An 18,467-nucleotide genomic window follows, 5' to 3' on the forward strand; every position below is an offset into this window, starting at 1 on the left:
ACTTCCGAAAGTATAGTAGGCTATACACTTATTCTTTATTAGCTTTGAATAAAGACAGGATTAATTAGAAGTTGTTTTAAATTTAGCAGTTGCTTAACTTTTTTTCTATGGCAACCTCACACAAAAAGCTCAAATGATGAAAACGTAGTTAGAAAAAAAAAGTGTTTTTAAGCTTTTTTACAAGATCAAGATAATCTTTTAGTGAATAACAGGATATGACAAAATAGAAATCGCTCAAGTGGAATTCAAAAAATGCAGCGTCATCAGTTGCCCACCAACATCAGCAAGCAGAATCCAGGTTAAACTACACTAAACTGTGTGCATGTTTGAAAAGGTTGAGGGCTTTCGTGCTTTTCCATTGAGAACAATGACTTTGTTTATGTTTTTGACAGCTTGACCTTCTTCCCTTTTACGCACACGCATGTGCACACACACAGGGGATGGTTCCTGAATGGGGTTGGAGGTTAGCAGCCGGTTACACGTGACAAGTCATGGTTAATTCCAGCAACACAAAGGATGCACTGGGCGCCGGCAAATTCTTTTTCTAAAACTCTCACACATCGGATCATCCCATCACTCCACTGGTTCATTGACTGGACCGAAAACAATTACAGAAGTATAAAAGTCCTCTGCACTTTAAGTCACAAAAGCTTCAGCTAAATCTGCAAACAATTAGTTTTAAATCATCTTAGATTTTACAAGTGGATGTGGATTAGCTATTATTCTGCGCTGTCTTGATTTTCTAAACACTACTAACTGATTGCCTGTTCTGTGATGATGCATTTTTATTATTAAATTATGTAGAACACACTACAAACCAAGGGGACCACTAAACATATTTCTGATATTTTTATGTTACACTAATGTCACCGTGGGTTCTTCTGGGTAAACTTGATTCATGTCAGAATAATGCTCCATATACATGCACAGTTGAGACTTTATTAGCTCAGATGCATAACAAAGGGTGAATTTAAGATTACAAGCACTTGTTCCAAAATTAAAATGTTTCTTTATAGACATGTAAAGAAACCTAAAACAAGAAAAAAAAATAGCAATTGGAACATAAAGAAAGAAGAGCTCTAGAATTACAGTCTGTGTTAAGGATAGATGCTTTGAACTAAATCTAAAATATTGTATTATACTACAAATATGTTGATATGTGCTGAGATTTAGTCTTGATTTTGAACCTATTGAGTTTTTTAGAATGTACTTTTTTTGCATCTTATTTTGACATTTATGTATGAATTTTTTCTTTCTTTCTCAAGTTTGTAATTACCATTTAATTGCTGCGAGGACAGAAAATGTGTCGCTTTTTGAATATTTTTTTCTAAATCATTATATTTTTGCTTGGCCTATGTTTTTAGGTCTTTGACAGTGGTGTCATCAAATCAATATCTTAGGAAAACGGATTTTTCTTGTCCACTAAATGAAACATAAGGTAACAAATTACAAATAATTTCTTAGATTCGACAATATGTTGTCAATAATTTTTTTTTTTTATTCCTATGAATTATTTGCATCTCTTTAAAGTGGTTTGAGTTTAACCGTGGCATCTGTGTGTCTTTTTAAGTGTGTCTTAATGCTCTTTAGTTCGCTATGTTTACTGATTAATCTGACATCCATCACTATCAACTTATGTCCGCCCCCTAAACAGAGTCATCAGTGATGGATCATCCTGATTTGTATCAATAGAAAACACTTAATCAATAAGGTTAAACACACAGATGTGGTTCTAGAATGTGGGCAAACACTTGTGTGTACGCATGTGTGTGTATATTCGTGTGGAAGAGAGAAGGCTGAGGATGGGCGGGGGCAAGGGTTGTTTGGTCTGATGTAACTGAGCCAGTTTCATCACCCGAGGCATGGAAGATGAAGTGGAGGAAGAGACAGAAATGACATGAAGAGTGTAAAATAGCTCACACACACACACTTGTGCTGGGTGTCAGCTTCCTCAGGCTCCCTATATGACTGTGAGTTATGACCATAGCCATGAGATCATTTACACTCAGCTAAATAGATAGCCAGCGGCTACTCTTCTCTGCTGGAGAGGTTTTGTGTTTGAGTGTACGCTTGTGTAAAAAGTGTGGGAAGCATTTTTACAGCTGATATAAATAAATAGAAGACTTCATGATTTTTGTTTACAACTTCCTTCTTTATTAAAGAAAAGTGTTATGTATCTTATAGTACAGGAGACATGGGGGGGGGGGGGGGGGGGTTCTGAAAACATTTAAAATTTCACATGAAAATTCAACATGTTCCGTTATACAGACTTGGACAAAATAAGTTATTGCAGGCCTGAGACAATACTTTGCTGAGTCTTCAAAAAAGACATAAAATAGTTATCTTTAAGTAAGCATGTGATTTCACAGTAAAGATAAAGGCGTGAAGCAAAGGGTTTTAGTATGACGTGAAACAAAAATAACTTCAATAGTTTCCTGATTTATTGTTCACATTTTTGTGTTTAACATTGCAAAAATAGTTAGCATAACATTCAAAATGGTGGCAAATTAGGATTTCTTTATTTTTTAAACAGAAAATAAATCACAAGAAATGTGACAAATGACTCATTCTTATTCAAACATTTCTACAATCATATTCTAAACACCCACTTTTTGAGTAAACCGGTAATGTTTAAAGAAAAAGGTCATTTAAATGCTATGCATCTAGTATCAATGAATATAAAAACATTTTAAACCTGAAGATTTGGTTAGAAAACTAAAACAGTAAAGATGCAGTCATTTTTGTTTTCTTTGGATGCAAAGTTTGTCATTGTGTAAGGAAACAATAGAGCAAAAAACGCCTCTCAGTCATGGAAACCCCTGATCTAACAAGGGAAGAATGACGACAATCAATTAAATGGGAAAAGCAATATTATCTTCAGTTTATTCAAACACGGCAAGAAGATATGGCATCGTAAACATGCAAAATGCACTGTTAATCTAAATAAAAATTTTAACAGGTGAAAAAAAGGAATAAGCAATTTCAAGAAACATCAAAAAAAATTCTGTTAGTTATTGAGTCTCTTCTCTTCACTTAGAAATCCTTGTTAGCTCTGACAGCAAGTCTTCCATTTGCTTTTATGGATCCATCTTTTGTCTCTTGAGTTGGTCTGATATTATGTCATCAGCATCACCTACAGGGAGAAAGAGAAACACTCTTTATGTGAGATGTTGAAACAAGGAGGGCTGCGACTTCAACATTTGTGTAAAATGTATATTTTCCCCCTTCCAAGACATCTAGGTTTAAGGAAGAATTTGTAGGATTTTGTTTTAAAAGACATTTGTTAAAACAGTTAATATACTGGGTTTCGCTTGCTGTGTGTTGGAAAATAATGAATTATAAATTCAATTAACCTCTGAGAATAACATGACACGCTGATGGAGGTGCCACGTAAGGATGAAGGCTTTCAGTTAAGTAAAAACCACACACACATTCCCCCGTGCACAAAATTCAATCATGGCTGTGCTGCTGCCTGGGGGCACAGACTGTGGAAACCTCACTATGCTGGAAAATCACCTTTTCCATGTTATTTTACACAGAAGCACCCACCACTCACACAAACATGCAAGGTCTGGCTGAATTTACACAAGGCACCAGGCAATCCGATTTTTCTTTTCTCCCCGTTTTGTGGTTGGAGATCATGCACGCCTCACCTGGAAGAGCCAGAACAGGGTGTGACTTCAAGAGGCATAACATTTCAAATCTGGGCCTCAGAGAGTTAATGTGATCTTGGTGACAATGGAGGGTTAGGTGTTTGATGCTTGCTGAGCGAGATTTGCATCCACATGACACCAGATCGGATTGCCTGCAGTACATGCTGGGAAACTCTGAGTCATTGTATTAAGTGACACTCAAGCAATTTTAATTGAGCTCAATCATAGAATAATGTCACTGATTGTGGATAATGGACGGCCTAAACTAAAGAGATGTTTCTGATATTTGCCCGAGTAAAATTAACAAACCGATCATAACTGACCAGAAAATAATCAAAAAGCTTTACCAGAAACACAGACAACATTCAAACAAGTACAGGAATGAACAGATTATATCAATAAGATTGAAACTTGGTGCAGATGATTGACAGCACATGAGACAAAAAAGCAAGAGAAGAACTACCTGAACTAAATTTTAAAGACACCAAATCACAAATCAATAGATTTCAAAGTCAGTAAAGACTCAAAGATACAAAACTGAACTTGCATGCAAATCTTAACAAATATTTTTGATAAAATAAGATGAAAGCTAAGCTGTGTATTGCCAATTAGTATAAATAAATATAAATATTTTGTTGTTGTTGTTTTTTAAATCTCCATCAAAGACAAGAAATTCAGCTAATTTGACAGTAAGGATACTATTGTAATTGAGCTATATAGTTTAAATTTGAGTACCGGTAAAAGTGTTCAGGATGATGCTTGGTGTGGGTAAGATCTAGCATTACAAATAAAGAGCGCTTGTTTCCATGGTAATTCACTAATTTTCTTTAAGGCTCTTGGGAAATTATATATTAATAATATATTAGATTTTTGTAGTATATTTTTATAATAGAAAGAGGGGGCATTTATTATTGAATGAAAAATATTGATAGTATGCTAAGCAGAGTATCAAAATTGATTTAAAAAAGCCAACACTTTTGTTCTTATCTCTACAGAAGGATTTAGTGAGAGGAGTTAGGGTCAGGGTCATCAGTCTTATCCCCAGCTTGTGCTTCTGTTTTAGAACTTGTTCTTATTGTAAATGCACCAATATAGAAACTTTAGGGAACTGTATCCAAGTGTGTTGATGTGCTGTTTATTACTGTCTCATTATATTCCTTGCATCTTTGAATCTAAATGTGATTCAAATCCATGTTCATATTTTTAAAGTTCCTGGTGTGATTTTTGAGCAAATTACCACAGTTCAGTGTTTTAGATGTATATTTAGTTGTTTGTGCTTTAATATAACATTTTTTGGAAGCTTAACAACAACCGATTTCATGAGCTAAAGTCTCTGTGGATTTCTAATATTAGAGATATTTCAGAAGCTTGTGCCATAACTCAACTTGTCAGAAAAAGAAAAGGAATAATATGTGACCATCTCATCAAATCACCCCAGCTTAAAATACTTCTCTCTGGATTGTGTGTAGCAAATTAAAGGCAAGGGATTTTTTTTTCATAATTGTCTAGTTTATCATTTTACAACAGCTAGCGTTTCTCTGATGGGCTCCTTTTATGATTTATCAAAGACAATTACTGTATGAGTTATTTCAGAGGCCCTACCACTGTTAAGGGCCATTAATGTGCGTGAGTGTGTGTCAGCTGGAGTGTGTTTAAATACTATCACATAATTGGAGTAACAGGAGGAAAAAGCAAATGAGCTAAATTCTCTCAGTAGATTTATAGGTACATCCTACCATTAAAATCTTTATATATTTACTTGTTATTTTTTCCTTTATTTTTAAATATAATTTAAAAAATGAGAGAAAAAAAATGTTGTAAGTGATGCAGGGCACCATCAATTGCAGTTGTTTTTATTTTGGACACTATACATTTTTTAAAGATTGTGTTAAATAACAATGAAGAGAAAAACATGTAAGGTTAATTTCATTGCATTCTCCTCCTGCTAATGAAGCTGAGGTGGCATTCTGGACAACGCAGCTAATGGAACAGCTGAGATTACAGCAGCCGCCTTTCCTCTTTGAAAAAAGGCCACCTTCATTAGTCACTGTCTTATAATGTTCCCCCTCTATAAGAATATGCATAATCTAACCAAAGAGGATGGCAGGTGATCTTATGTATTTAAAATCTCTCACAAAGTCAGTTGAAGTAATGATGGTCAAAACACTGCTTATATATTATACTATGTTAGTTGGTGGGTTAGTAAACCCCCTATGATGCAGCTTTGTTTGTTCCCTGATCACTCTAGTGTGTTTGAGGTTGTTGGTTTGGTTTACTCCATTTGTTAACAAACTTTTGAAAAATTTGTATTAATGTGATGAACATTTTAGCTAAACCTGAAGCTATAGTCTTCTGCACTTTTGAAGGAGGCTTCCAAGTCCACAGCGGTGTCTGCGCTGTGGATCATATTCCAGCAGCTCATGTTCCAATTCATCTTTGATCCTTAGCTTGAATTCTATTTGGATTGTTCTTGGTGATCATAATCTTTTTGGGTCTCATATACACACAAAAATGAGTGCAAACCCATGTTTTGTGCACACAATAGAATGTACAAAGTGTGGGATTTGTCTGTTGCACATAAGGTTCTGGCCACTTTAGGTAATGTTGAAATTGTTTCTTTGAACAGTTTTTAAGCTGATTTGAAGTAAATGATTGGATTTTTTAAATTGTTTAGCTTTCTGTATTAAACATTTGGAAGTTGGATTTTTATTACATTAACATATGTGACATTAATATATTTTAGACATAGTTTATGTTTATGCTGTCAGTGACTGCTACCTAACCTAATATTTTCCTAAATTTAGAAATCTGAAGAAATCTACCCTTCGTAATCTGAATATATACTAGTTTGTTTTACAAATTCCAAAAAAGTTGTTTTCTTTCTTTCAATTTTGTTTTGTACTAACAGCCTGTTGTTATTGTTCAAGATAAATTTAGGATCCATTTCTGATACTTTGTAACTCAGCTCTATAAGTTTTCTGAACTTCTCACTGCAATGCTTTACTAGCTTTTTTTTTTTTTTTTATACCTGATGCTGCAGTTTCTGCAAGTGGAACTAAAAGACCGGACATATCTTCATCAGCCCAAAAAATGAAACTCCTCTCTGATTCTGTCACTTTTCTATCCCCTCCAGACCCCGTCCTACTCCCATAACCCCCATTTGGTTTCCCTGTCCAACTCAGTGGGATCTCTCTCTTTTTATCATGCTGTCACTCTGCCTCTCTTGCCCCCTCCCTTAAGGCAGAAGCAAACCACGCCTTGAGGCCCTGCTCCCATTGTGTGCCCTCTTCTACTTCTGTTTGGGGCCTTTGTGTGCCGCTAATCAGCCGTGGGGCCATGCTCGGCCCCAAGTGTGTGTCTGGAAGTGTGTGCTTTTAGTGTGTGTATGTGTGTCCCTTGCCCTCATTACGTAGCCACACTGGGAGGCCAGCATGGGAAGTTTCTGCTGCACTATACACCTTCTATCCTTCCACCCCCCATTCTCCCTTTCGCTCCTACTAACTGTCCATCATTTACTTCCTCCCCCTCACATGTCATTACCCCAGCAATGCTGGTCACAGTTTTTTAAGTAAAACTGCACCTGTTTCAACCACAGTTATAAAGTGATGTTGCAACCAAGTTGACAATCCTTGTACACCTAAAAAATAAAAAAGATCACCTTAATAAATGTTACCTTAATATTTCATAAAGTAGATTACGTAAGGATTAAATATGTAAACCTCCTTTTTCAATACAGAACATGGAAGATATTCTACTATATTATCATCCATCCATCCATTTTCTATACCGTTTTTTCCCTTTCGAGGTCACGGGGCTGCCGGAGCCTATCCCGGCCACTTGTGGGTGAAGGCAGGGGACACTCTGGACAGGTCGCCAGTCTGTCGCAGGGTATACTATCATTACATGCCTAATATGTAAGGTCAAACGTTTCACCCAAACTTTTAAGGGCCTTTGAGAAGCTCCTGTTTTCTAAAAACTATCTAAATAATTGCCATTTATTTTTAGCTGTTTTTCCTTGTAGGTATTGTCCATCAATGACGAAGCAAAACCTGAACAGAAACTTATGTTTAAAGGTTATGACATCCACTGTAAGGTATACTTTGTGTCATGTTGAGGACACAACACTTCCAACAATATCTGGTAGTGCCATCGTTGCTACAATTTTTCTTTCCAAGATTTACTTCTTTATTTTAGGTTCTCTTGTGCATTTGGTTAAAAAATAAATAAAAAAGCAAAAAATCTCCATTTAATCAGAAGAGATTCTTTCCCTCCTGGCATACACTGGAGTTAATGACAGTACGAAGCCGTAAGACATTAAACTTTATTTAATGTAAACTTTGTTTGGTGAATCATCTTTAAAGAGTCTCAATAGTGATAAAAGCTGTGATGGAAAACAATTGCAAAACTGTTAAGAATAATGAGCCAGCAAAGATAAGATGCTCTTTCATGCACCCTTCCATCACTGCCGGGTGTCCCTTTACCCGTATGCTCCTGTCTCCCTCCTCTTTTGCTTCACACCCATCTCTTCTGTCTTTTTGTTTGCCCCCTGTCTCCCCTTCTTTTTTGTCACCATCATGGCCATGATGCATTGCTGATCTGGGTTGGTCTGTCTCTAAATTTGTGTCCAGATGACATTAAAGGAGTTTGACCCCTCCTCCCACCACGACCAAACTCTTTGGTTCGAAACTTTTACTTAATATTAGGTGTAACCACTGCAAGCTTTAGTCTAACTTTAAAAAGTAGCTTGGTGTTAAACATAAAATGTCCCTATGAAGTGAAGTCCGCATGGTGTATAATACAGTTTAAGTCCCCATGAAGTCTGTAAAACGCGCAGATACTTGCACACTCATCAGTCAGCAGAGACATTACTATCTCAGATTTCACTGTGAGAATGAGAGCATCTCCCTACCTCTGTCAGTTTTCTCTCTTCTTCACCTGAATTATCACTCAGTGATTATGCTTCCTAAATCCTGCCCTCCTTTCTAGCAACTTGGCTCTAGGTCACTGCCTTTGTCAATTTACTGACCCATATACAGGTTACACCATGTAATGAGACTTTGTGCTTGTTTCCAATTTCCACCTGTTTGAGCTATGGAAACAAATGTGGATTAGTTTAAATATTCTTTCCCTCAACAAGACTGATTTGACTGCATGCCAGTCACGTCAACACAAGGGACCATTCTTTTAGTCTGTGATTTTTTGAAATTTTATTCATCCAGGTGAAGTCTTGAAGTCAAGTCATCATAACTGTCCTTAAAATCCTTCTTCCTTAAAACGTTTCACATTTTCATCCAAGTGGCTTCATCAGTCTGACCTTTCTTTCGTTTTAACAAACACTCTTGCTCTTATTTGACCACCAATATAAAACATAACTTTATGGGATTTTACCCTTTGAATGTTTATTTACTTACCTTTATGCACAGATACACTTTAGGCTAACTGTTTAAACACGTTACTGACTTTGTGTGTTGAATTTATTTTTCTTGTAATATAATTTAGGACAACTTTAATATTTAGAGATTTAGATGCGACTTTAGCTTCACATGAGAATTTTTTCTTTCTTTTTACTTATTCTATTTTATTTTATACATATACTTTTTTTATTTTTCTTCTCCTGAACAGACACGAGAGAACAAGAAACGGAATTTCGATTCATTGTATGTGATGCACATGTGAAGAATTGACAATAATGTTGACTTTGACTTTTGACTTTGACTTTGAATAACTTGCATGCTCCAATCCAACTAACTGAAAAAGCTGGTTCGACAGCTCAGTCAGACAACTCTTGCAGTAAAGACGATTTATTTCATCCATCCATCCATCTTTCTCCGCTTATCTGGGACCGGATCGCGGGGGCAGCAGTCTAAGAAGAGATGCCCAGATTTCTCTCGCACCAGCCACTTCCTCCAGCTCCTCTGGGGGGACCCCAAGGCGTTCCCAGGACAACCGACAGACATAGTCTCTCCAACGTGTCCTGGGTCTTCCACGGGGCCTCCGCCCAGTGGGACATGCCTGGAACACCTCTCCGGGGAGGCGTCCAAGAGGCATCCGGACTAGATGCCCGAGCCACCTCAACTGGCTCCTTTCGATGTGGAGGAGAAGTGGTTCTACTCCAAGCTCTCCGCGGGTGACCGACCTTCTCACCCTATCTCTAAGGGAGCGCCCAGCCACCCTACGGGGGAAGCTCATTTCAGCCGCTTGTATTCGGGACCTCGTTCTTTCGGTCATGACCCATAGCTCATGACTAAAGGTGAATGTTGGAACGAAGATTGACCGGTAAATTGAAAGCTTTGCTTTTTGGCTCAGCTCTCTCTTCACCACAATGGACTGAAACAGCAACCGCATAACTACGGACGCCGCTCCGATCCGCCTGTCAATCTCACGCTCAGGTCCTCCCTTACTCGTAAACAAGACCCCCAAATATTTAAACTCCTCCACCTGAGGCAGGGACACGACACCCACCGAGAGATGGCAAACTATCTTTCTCCGGGCGAGAACCATGGCCTCAGATTTAGCGGTGCTGACCCTCATCCCAGCCGCTTCAATCTCGGGCGCAAACCGCACCAATGCACGCTGATGAAGTCAACAGGACAACATCATATGCAAAGAGCAGAGAGGAAATCCTGTGGCCTCCAAAACAGACCCCTCTCTGGCCCCTGGCTGCGCCTAAAAATTCTGTCCATAAAAACTATGAACAGAACCGGCGATAAAGGGCAGCCCTGCCGGAGTCCACCGTGCTCCGGGAACAGGTCTGACTTACTGTCGGCTATGCGAACCAAACTCTTACTCTGGTCATACAGAGACTGGACAGCCCTCAGTAAGGCTCCCCGGACCCCATACTCCCAGAGCACCCTCCACAGGATACCACAGGGGACGCGGTCGAACGCCACCCGGAAGCGGAGGGACATGACCCTCTCGTCCACCGGGGTGAACTCCAACACTTGGCGGCTGAGCTGGGGGCTCACGAGTAACCCCACCCCAGCCCGCTGCCTCTCACCTTGAGCAACTCCAGGGTGGAGAGTCTAACCACTCTCTGTGTGGAGGTGAGCCCGACTATATCTAGATGGTATCTCTCAACCTCTCGCACCAGCTCAGGCTCCTTCCCTCCCAGAGAGGTGACGTTCCATGTCCCAAAAGCCAAGTTCCATGACCAGGGTTTGGGCCGCCAAGGCACCCACCCTCGACTGCCACTCATTTGCATTGCATTGCATCGGCCCCTTTTAAGGGTCTCCTACGGGTGGTGGGCCCATGGGAGAGTGGTACTGTGTCGTTCCTTAGGGCTGAGCCCCGTGGGAAGAGCCCCGGTCACCAGGCGCTCACCTGCGAGCCCCAAACCCGGGCCTTGCTCCAGAGTGGGGCCCCGGTGACGCCAATTCGGGCGACGTAATCGGATCCTGGGTCTTTCCTTTCATTAGGGGGTTGTGAACTGCTCTTGCTCGTCACCCAGGACCTGTCTGCCATGGGAGAACCCTACCAGGGACTTAAGCCCCAGACAGCTTAGCTCCTGGGATCACTCGAGCTCTCAAACTCCCCCACCACATTAAGGTGGCGGTTCACGGGGATTTGACCGCACCTGGACTTAAGTAGGGCCCTGAATAGGTGAGTTGATTAGATTGAACCGCCCCCAGGGAGGAGTAACCAGGTAAACGCACTGCTCGAGTTGCCTGCCCGAAACACTCCCAGGGTCGTTAACTTGTTCAGATTTGCTGATGATAATGTTTTTTTTTTTTTACAGATTTGAATAAATCTGTTGCATTTTAAAAGCATAACATGGTTGCATTTTACTCTCTGGATTACTTTACAGCAAGGATGTCCAAATCGAGACCTCAAGGGCCAGCAACCTGCTGGTTTTCCAGAAACCCTGTCTCATCTGCTGTTGATTACTTTTATCAGGTGTGTTTAGCCAATAAAGAGCTTCAACGACAGGTGGATTGGAAAACATATAGGACACCGGCCCTTAAGGCCTGGAATTGGACACCCAAGCTTTACAGCAACACAAGTTTTTCTATTAGCTGTTTTTCCATTTTGGTTTGTCTTTGTAATAACAATATGTCAATGACACAAGTAAGATGCTGTTCATCGGAGACTGTCTTTATTCAATTTTAAAGACAAATCCTAACATACAAAAAGTGTGTACTTCATTTTTAATTCTATGTACTCGGGTGTAATATTGCAATAACCTACAGAATTTTCGGTGAATTATAAGGCCCACCTTCAATAAATGGCCTATTTTTCAAACATAGGAACCAATTAAGGTGCACTGAAGGTGCATTACACGAGACAAAAGAGTTAGAGATAAGTCAGTCATACAGACTTTGACTACATTCACAGTAACTCTAGAAATTGTTAGTATCATGCTACACATTTGCCACATCAGAAGCATTAGGTGCGTTAGCTATTGAAGCCCCCAACTTTCTTTGCAACTTGTAAAAAACATACTGATACCAGTAAGGCAAACTAACATTAAAAAAAACGATGACATTGCTGCACATAAGTAATCGTGCAAAAATGTGGCACTTTTAAAAATCTGTTTTTAAATTTGGTACTTGTCAAATTATCAATAATCTACAAAGAAAAGGATGAAGTAACTTAAATTAACAGATAAAATAAGAGCTCTATATAATTTTATACATTGGAAAGTTTTATTGATACTGTGGTTAAAGCATGGACAACATGGTGAAATAAGTGTTTCATCAAATTATATTTAAAATGCTACTTTTTTAATGATAATCTACTCAATCAAAAACAAGACATTTATATAATTGTATTTTCCCTTTTTATCACTGTGAACATGATAAAATGGACATAAAAAATGAATAAATGTGACCCAATACAATGCCAACCAAAAGCCTGTTTAGCCTATTATGTTGTCATACAGAAAGAATCAAGGCAGAGGTCTTTGCACTTCATGTTTCACATGTTCTTGAGAGAGCACCACAGGGGACTTGGCTCTACACCCCAAAGCAAATTCGGGCCATTATCTCCACAGGGGTTCAATAACCGAGGATTACAGGAAATTCACCTGTATTTCAAAGAGATACAAGAATGACATTTTCGCTCTCGTAGTTAAGTGTCCTTGCATACCACTGCTGCTGATTAAAAAACAAAACAAAAAAACAAAGCATAAATAAATAGTGGTGTCTTGTAAAAAGAGCATAGATTTACTAATGCCTTCATTTCCTTCAAGAAGGTCAGCTAAACAAAAAGGTTTCTGCACATTTTCACACACTCTTGAGTAAAAAGCGCTTCCACTAAACTACTGCTACCAACATATGATTTAGTGAAACACAAAAACGTGTGTTTGTGCTTGTGAGGTAGAGGTAGATGGTAATTAGTGGTGACTTAGGGCTTCCCTGACCATAATCCTTAGAACAATCTACACTTGTACATGTGTTGTCATAATCCCATTTTATACAAAAGATGAAGGGGAGAGAAGCTTAAGAAACAAATAATTACAGATACAATAGTACTAAAAGAAAGAGAAAGGCCAAAACTTTATAAAACATAGTTTATCACTGTCGGATTAAAAAGCCTTGAAAACATTTCACAAACTTAAAAATTTAGTAATGAAAATGTTAGAATATTTTATTTAATGTGACTTAAAAAAATTACTTCAGAGAAACAACAGCAAAACATTATTTAATCAAAAGAAAAATGAAGTGGGCTGTATGTGCACAGTAAACAATAAATGAAAGGCGTCATTACATTTCCAAATATATTTAAACTATGTGAGTCAAGATGTAATAATACAAAGTAATTGTGCATCTGTTTAGTTTATGCATATTTATCACAATAAGACTATCTCAGGTATGTCTCCTTATCCACAGTCTTTCAGTTTTAACATCTAAGTTGGTATACTGTGCACTGTAAAATCCACTTGCATCTCTGTGGTGTTGTGGACTCTCATACTCTTATCTTCTTATCAACCTAACATGGAGCAGGATCTTACAGCAAAGCCAAGTAAGCACTACACTTATTGTAAGCTTCTATTGGTTTAAATGTTTACAACTGATAATGTAGTTTGGATGAGATTAGCATAAAAAGAAGTACTTTGTGTGTGTATAACCTAAAGGAGTCTGAAAAATATTGCAATAAAGGCAACTTGAGATCAAAAAGTAACATGATAAACTTCAGCTTCTTTCTCTTATCTAAGCTGATGGATTTGCAAATAGTGATTCACTAAGTGAAATTGGAAACCTGCAGTAGCAGGTCCAGTTTTATCCAACAAAATGCGCCAAACCTGAATGACTCAACACTTTCTGTCTTTAACAGTCCAAGCTGGCTCAAAAAGACTGAACTGAGATTTTTTTGAAAAAAAGAAAGAAAATTACTTTGTGTTCCAAAATATCTAAAAATATATATATATATTAACTGGCAGATTTCTTGTGCAATTTTCTTTACATTTTGTGAAAAATATGGAGTTGATATTCAAATAGAAGCACTTAAAAAGAAAGATAGAACTTTATCTGATTCCACAATGAGGTAAATGTTTAGTTGCTTAATTAGTTAGAAACTGCAGTTTCTCCTGCACATGCTTCAACATTTTTGCACGTTACTTCAAATGTTTTGGTCGATTATACTTTATTAAGCTTAGCACAAATATATGATAAAAAAGATTATTAAAACAAACTCTTTTATCAAGATACAAATGCACCTTACATCACAGGAGCAAATAACCTGGACTGCTGGACTTTAGTTGCACCTCAATTCTTAGAGCATGCTATTAGAATTTAAAATGATAATTAAACACAATGTTAATAAAGTGGATTTTATTTTTCAAAAATCTTTAAAGCACAAAACCTGCCTATGAAGTTAAAGATTTTTTTCTGATTCTATTTTTTAACTGATATTCACTTATTGAATGGAATTAAACTTAAACATGCTGCCATAGAAAAAGATATTTGTTCCCATAGAGCTTTAAATCTTATTAAACACAGGAAAACATGGGAGTAACTTTACTAAAGAAATATTGTGCGTAATGCCATGTGTTTTTCAAAAACTATAGAATAATCTTTTACTTTTTTTTGTGATACAGAACCATGTGATAAGCATGCGGTGTCAAAAACAGTATTTGGACTGCCTCTGTTTTTATTTTCACAGAGAAAAAAAAGTGGATTTATTTAAATACCGCCATGTCACAGTTACACTTTTCAAATGTTGTAGTTGGGGGTAATTCTCTCGCATTACATGCTCTTCAAGAGCGAGAAGGAGGTAAAAGGAGAGAAGAACACTCCAGATTCCTGCTTCATTCCTCCCAAACTTGTAATGGAGGTTTGATTAGCAAGCATGTAATGTACTTTACCCCCACAGCTTGAGGCAGAAGAGGAGGAGGGGGTTGAAGAGGGGTGGGATGGAGGCAAGAGGTAAAGCAGGAAGGAGGAGTGTATACAGGCTGCCCTCTCAGCAGGTACCCTCATCCCCTCCTCACTCCGCTTCATCGTCTATGCTTTATTTCACCACTCCTTCAGAAGAAGATACAAGCCTCCCCCATGCTCTTAAACCTAACATCACCTCCTCTGCCTATGCATGCACATAAAGCCTGATGCCCTTTCCCCATCTCTTCCCCTCCTATTGCTGCACCATGCTGAGTATGAGCTTGGTGTGGGTGGGGTAGGGTGAGGTCAGAGGTTGCATACAGGAAGGGTTTTTCTTTGGAGGTGCAGGGTGAGCCCCCCTCTTTACCCCCCAGACTAACAAGCTGCTTGTCTGGATGCAGGAAGTTGTTTGTGCACAGAAACAATGCAAGTTTGTTTGAGTCCAGCAGGGAAAAGTGGGCAGTGTTGATACTCAGCTGGTCGAAGGGTTAAAGGCTAAACAAAATGTTGAGGTAGCATCCACCAGTTTGTTGCTTTTACCAGCAGAAAGGAACTGAAACCAAGAGTCATCAGAAAAGGGAAAAAAGTGTGCCCTCAGCTGAGGTATGAGCACATGGTTGTGTTAATTTCCACCTATTTCAATCCCAACAGAAAACTGAAAATATTTTTAGTTCTTTTCAAATTTTTTACTTTTTCAGAAATTTGTCTGAAACGAGTCAAATTTACAGATTTTACAATAGTAACTTTCCAAATACGTTAGTGCAACATTAAATGGCTCAAAGTTTACTTGGTAGAAAAAAAATGTTTGAGTAAAGAGTTTGAGTATTTGCAAACCTATTTAAAGACCCATTTAGATGAAAATCTTTGTTTTTGTGTTGTTAACATGTTCTTGTGGGATTTTTCTGATGATGGTAGACATGTGTGAAGATGATTAAGCCTAAAATTGTATTTCTGGATATTTCCTTATTCAGACCGTTGTGAATCAGATCCAGACAAAATAATGCTGTTTGAAAAAGCTTGTAGCCGTGACGCAGAAAGTACAAATTGGTAGGCCACACGCTCACCGCTCCATTCCATTGTGATCCATCAACTTGAAGACAAATAAATCCATGTACATGTATCTTTGTTGTTTTTTTTTTGTCCAATCTTACTCAAAACTGTATGGCTGTTATAGCTCCAATAATGCCACTTTTCCCCCCGGTAAGGTTAAGGCCTGTTCACACCGGGACGAATTTCGCCGGCGATTTTCGCCGACGTTTAACGCCTCGTGACTAAACAAAGGGCACCAACGAGAGTGTGCACACCGACGCGAAAAAACGCCACGCGTTAAAGCGTCAAAAAAAAAAAAACGCCTCGGGTTCGTTTTTTTTTTTCGACGCGTTGCGTCGAAATCTACTCGACCAATGAGAATGGCGCTTTTGCTCACGTGTCTGGAGCTTCTGAAGTTACAGTAAAACACAACTTGGGGGCGCTCAAACACAAAACTGCCTTGCTGAGCACACATACCAGCGAAGAAGATAGACGCCAAGTAGCGTCTACACAGCCGCGAAGCAATAATGACGGACATTCTCAAATATCCCCGAACCAAGCACCAGTTGGAGCTACTGGTGCTTGAAATATTCATGTTTTCTTTGTTTGATTCTGACAAGCGTGTAAATACTTGCTCTCTTCTTCTGAGTGAAAAGCGACTTAAAGAAGCGTAAAGTTGCGCAGCGCCACCTTGTGTACAGGAGTATTTCTGTTTACATTAAGCGCCATCTAATGTCAGGGAATGAAATTGCATGTTCACTCCACTCATCGTCAGCGAAAATCGCCTGGGTGTGAACACAAAAAACGTGGCGAAAAACGCTGGCGAATAACGGCTGGCGAATATTCGTCCCGGTGTGTACGGGCCTTTAGGCTGGGGTTGTGATAGGCTGTAAACTAGCGGGGGAAGTGTATGTGTGTGTGTGTGGTGGTGTGGGGGCTTAATCTGCACTAACAGTCCCACTCACAACTCGAAAGGGAATTAACTCCTGCCGCTCTGCAGAAACTATGTCCAAGAAAACAACACAAGTGTTTTGATTTTGGCCAAAAACGGCATCAGCATAATTAGAAGACCACTTTTACAATAGATCAAAAGATGACTGGAATGGGACTTTAAGTGCAAAAGCTATCCTCTACTCATTACAGAAAACATATGAAAATAAACTGATAAAACAAGCTAAAACAAAAATGTATTTCAGAAATTTGTGTCTATAACCCTTGAATTAAAAATATATTTGTGGATCTAATTAAATAAATGAACAGTTTAATCAAAGATGGAGATCCTATTCCCTTTTTGTTTCCCCACACAAGATCAGTGCTTCATTTTCCCCCCTCTGCCTCGCTGTGCTGTCGGCTCAGGGTGTGAGCAGAACGACATTAATGTGTGGAGACACCTGACAAGCCCGCTGGCCTTTGGGGCTCAGCCTAATCACTCTAGACCCGAACCCATCGGGAATTAAACCTGCAAAACCAAACAGTCACTGTGGGAGCCGGCTGGCATCTGCTGGAGCCGAGGGAGAGAGGTTGTTATAAACGACCTGTCAGTGGCAGTGCGTTGTTTGAAAAAGACAGCGTACAAAATGAAATCCAAACTTCAAATCTACAGTTGTTCCCAGCAGGAGGCTCAATGCAGGCCTTTTAATTTATAACGGAGCCTGTCAGGAGGTCACAGCAGAATCCTGCACAGATGCTCCAACATTTTTATTGAAGTATACGTTTCATTTCACTTCAAGCATATGCTTCTGTCTCATCACATAAAGACGGTAGACGGTTTGGCAGAAAGCTCAGATTTCAGTCCGTGTCATGTATTTTAACTAACATTAAGAGCAATTTTCCACCATATTTTCCTTAACCTTAAAATGAATGAAGATTTTCCAGTATTTAAAGTACAGTAGCCTGTTAACTCCAGTATCTGTTAAACCACGCAGGGCCCCTCTCCTCTCACTCCGTCTCTCTTCAGATGCCCTCATTAATTTTAGATTGGCTCTAAATGAGTCTCCTTCATCGCGCTCGAGGTTTTCTAAATTAGATTCATTTAAATTTAAATTGTGAAAACAGGGGCTCTTAATGAGAGAATCGTTATTTTTGGGGGGTTATTTCAGATTGGGTGATAGTTTAGCAGCTCAGTGCTGTAAGCACTTAAGCCATAAGAGTAGAAATGAGGACCACTTTATTTCTATTTTTTATGCCTTTTCTTTTAGATTAAAAATATTTTTCCAACCAAAAAAAGTAATTTTTTGTGTCATTTCTTTGAAATATTTTTTTAGTAATTCTTTTTTTAGTTCAGAAACAATTGAATAAAGATACATAAAGGAAATAAATATGCTAAGTAAAAAAACAGTAGCACCTCCTGTTTGTTGCATTTGTTAATGCCTAATTAAACACTCTTAAAACTAATGTGTCACTTTCAACACATCTGTGTAGTTTTCAGCACCGCATGTGCCAAAGGTTCATCCTAAGATTCACATGTTGA

The 18,467-nt window shown here is 38.6% G+C and overlaps 1 long non-coding RNA gene across 5 annotated transcripts in view; it reads right to left on the reverse strand.

The window, feature by feature from the left end:
• Nucleotides 1–2,131: 2,131 nt before the first annotated feature.
• The window catches only part of LOC101162358 (uncharacterized), a 176,778-nt gene continuing 160,442 nt past the window's right edge, over nt 2,132–18,467 (reverse strand). For all 5 annotated transcript variants that reach the window (XR_013655569.1, XR_013655570.1, XR_013655571.1 and 2 more), the window contains one exon: nt 2,132–3,133. This is a non-coding gene — a long non-coding RNA (uncharacterized LOC101162358). The remainder of the gene's footprint in view (nt 3,134–18,467) is intronic.

The sequence above is a fragment of the Oryzias latipes genome, chromosome 4 (assembly GCF_053564925.1).
Source record: "Oryzias latipes strain Hd-rR chromosome 4, Olatipes_Hd-rR_3.1".
Taxonomy (NCBI): Eukaryota; Metazoa; Chordata; class Actinopteri; order Beloniformes; family Adrianichthyidae; genus Oryzias; species Oryzias latipes.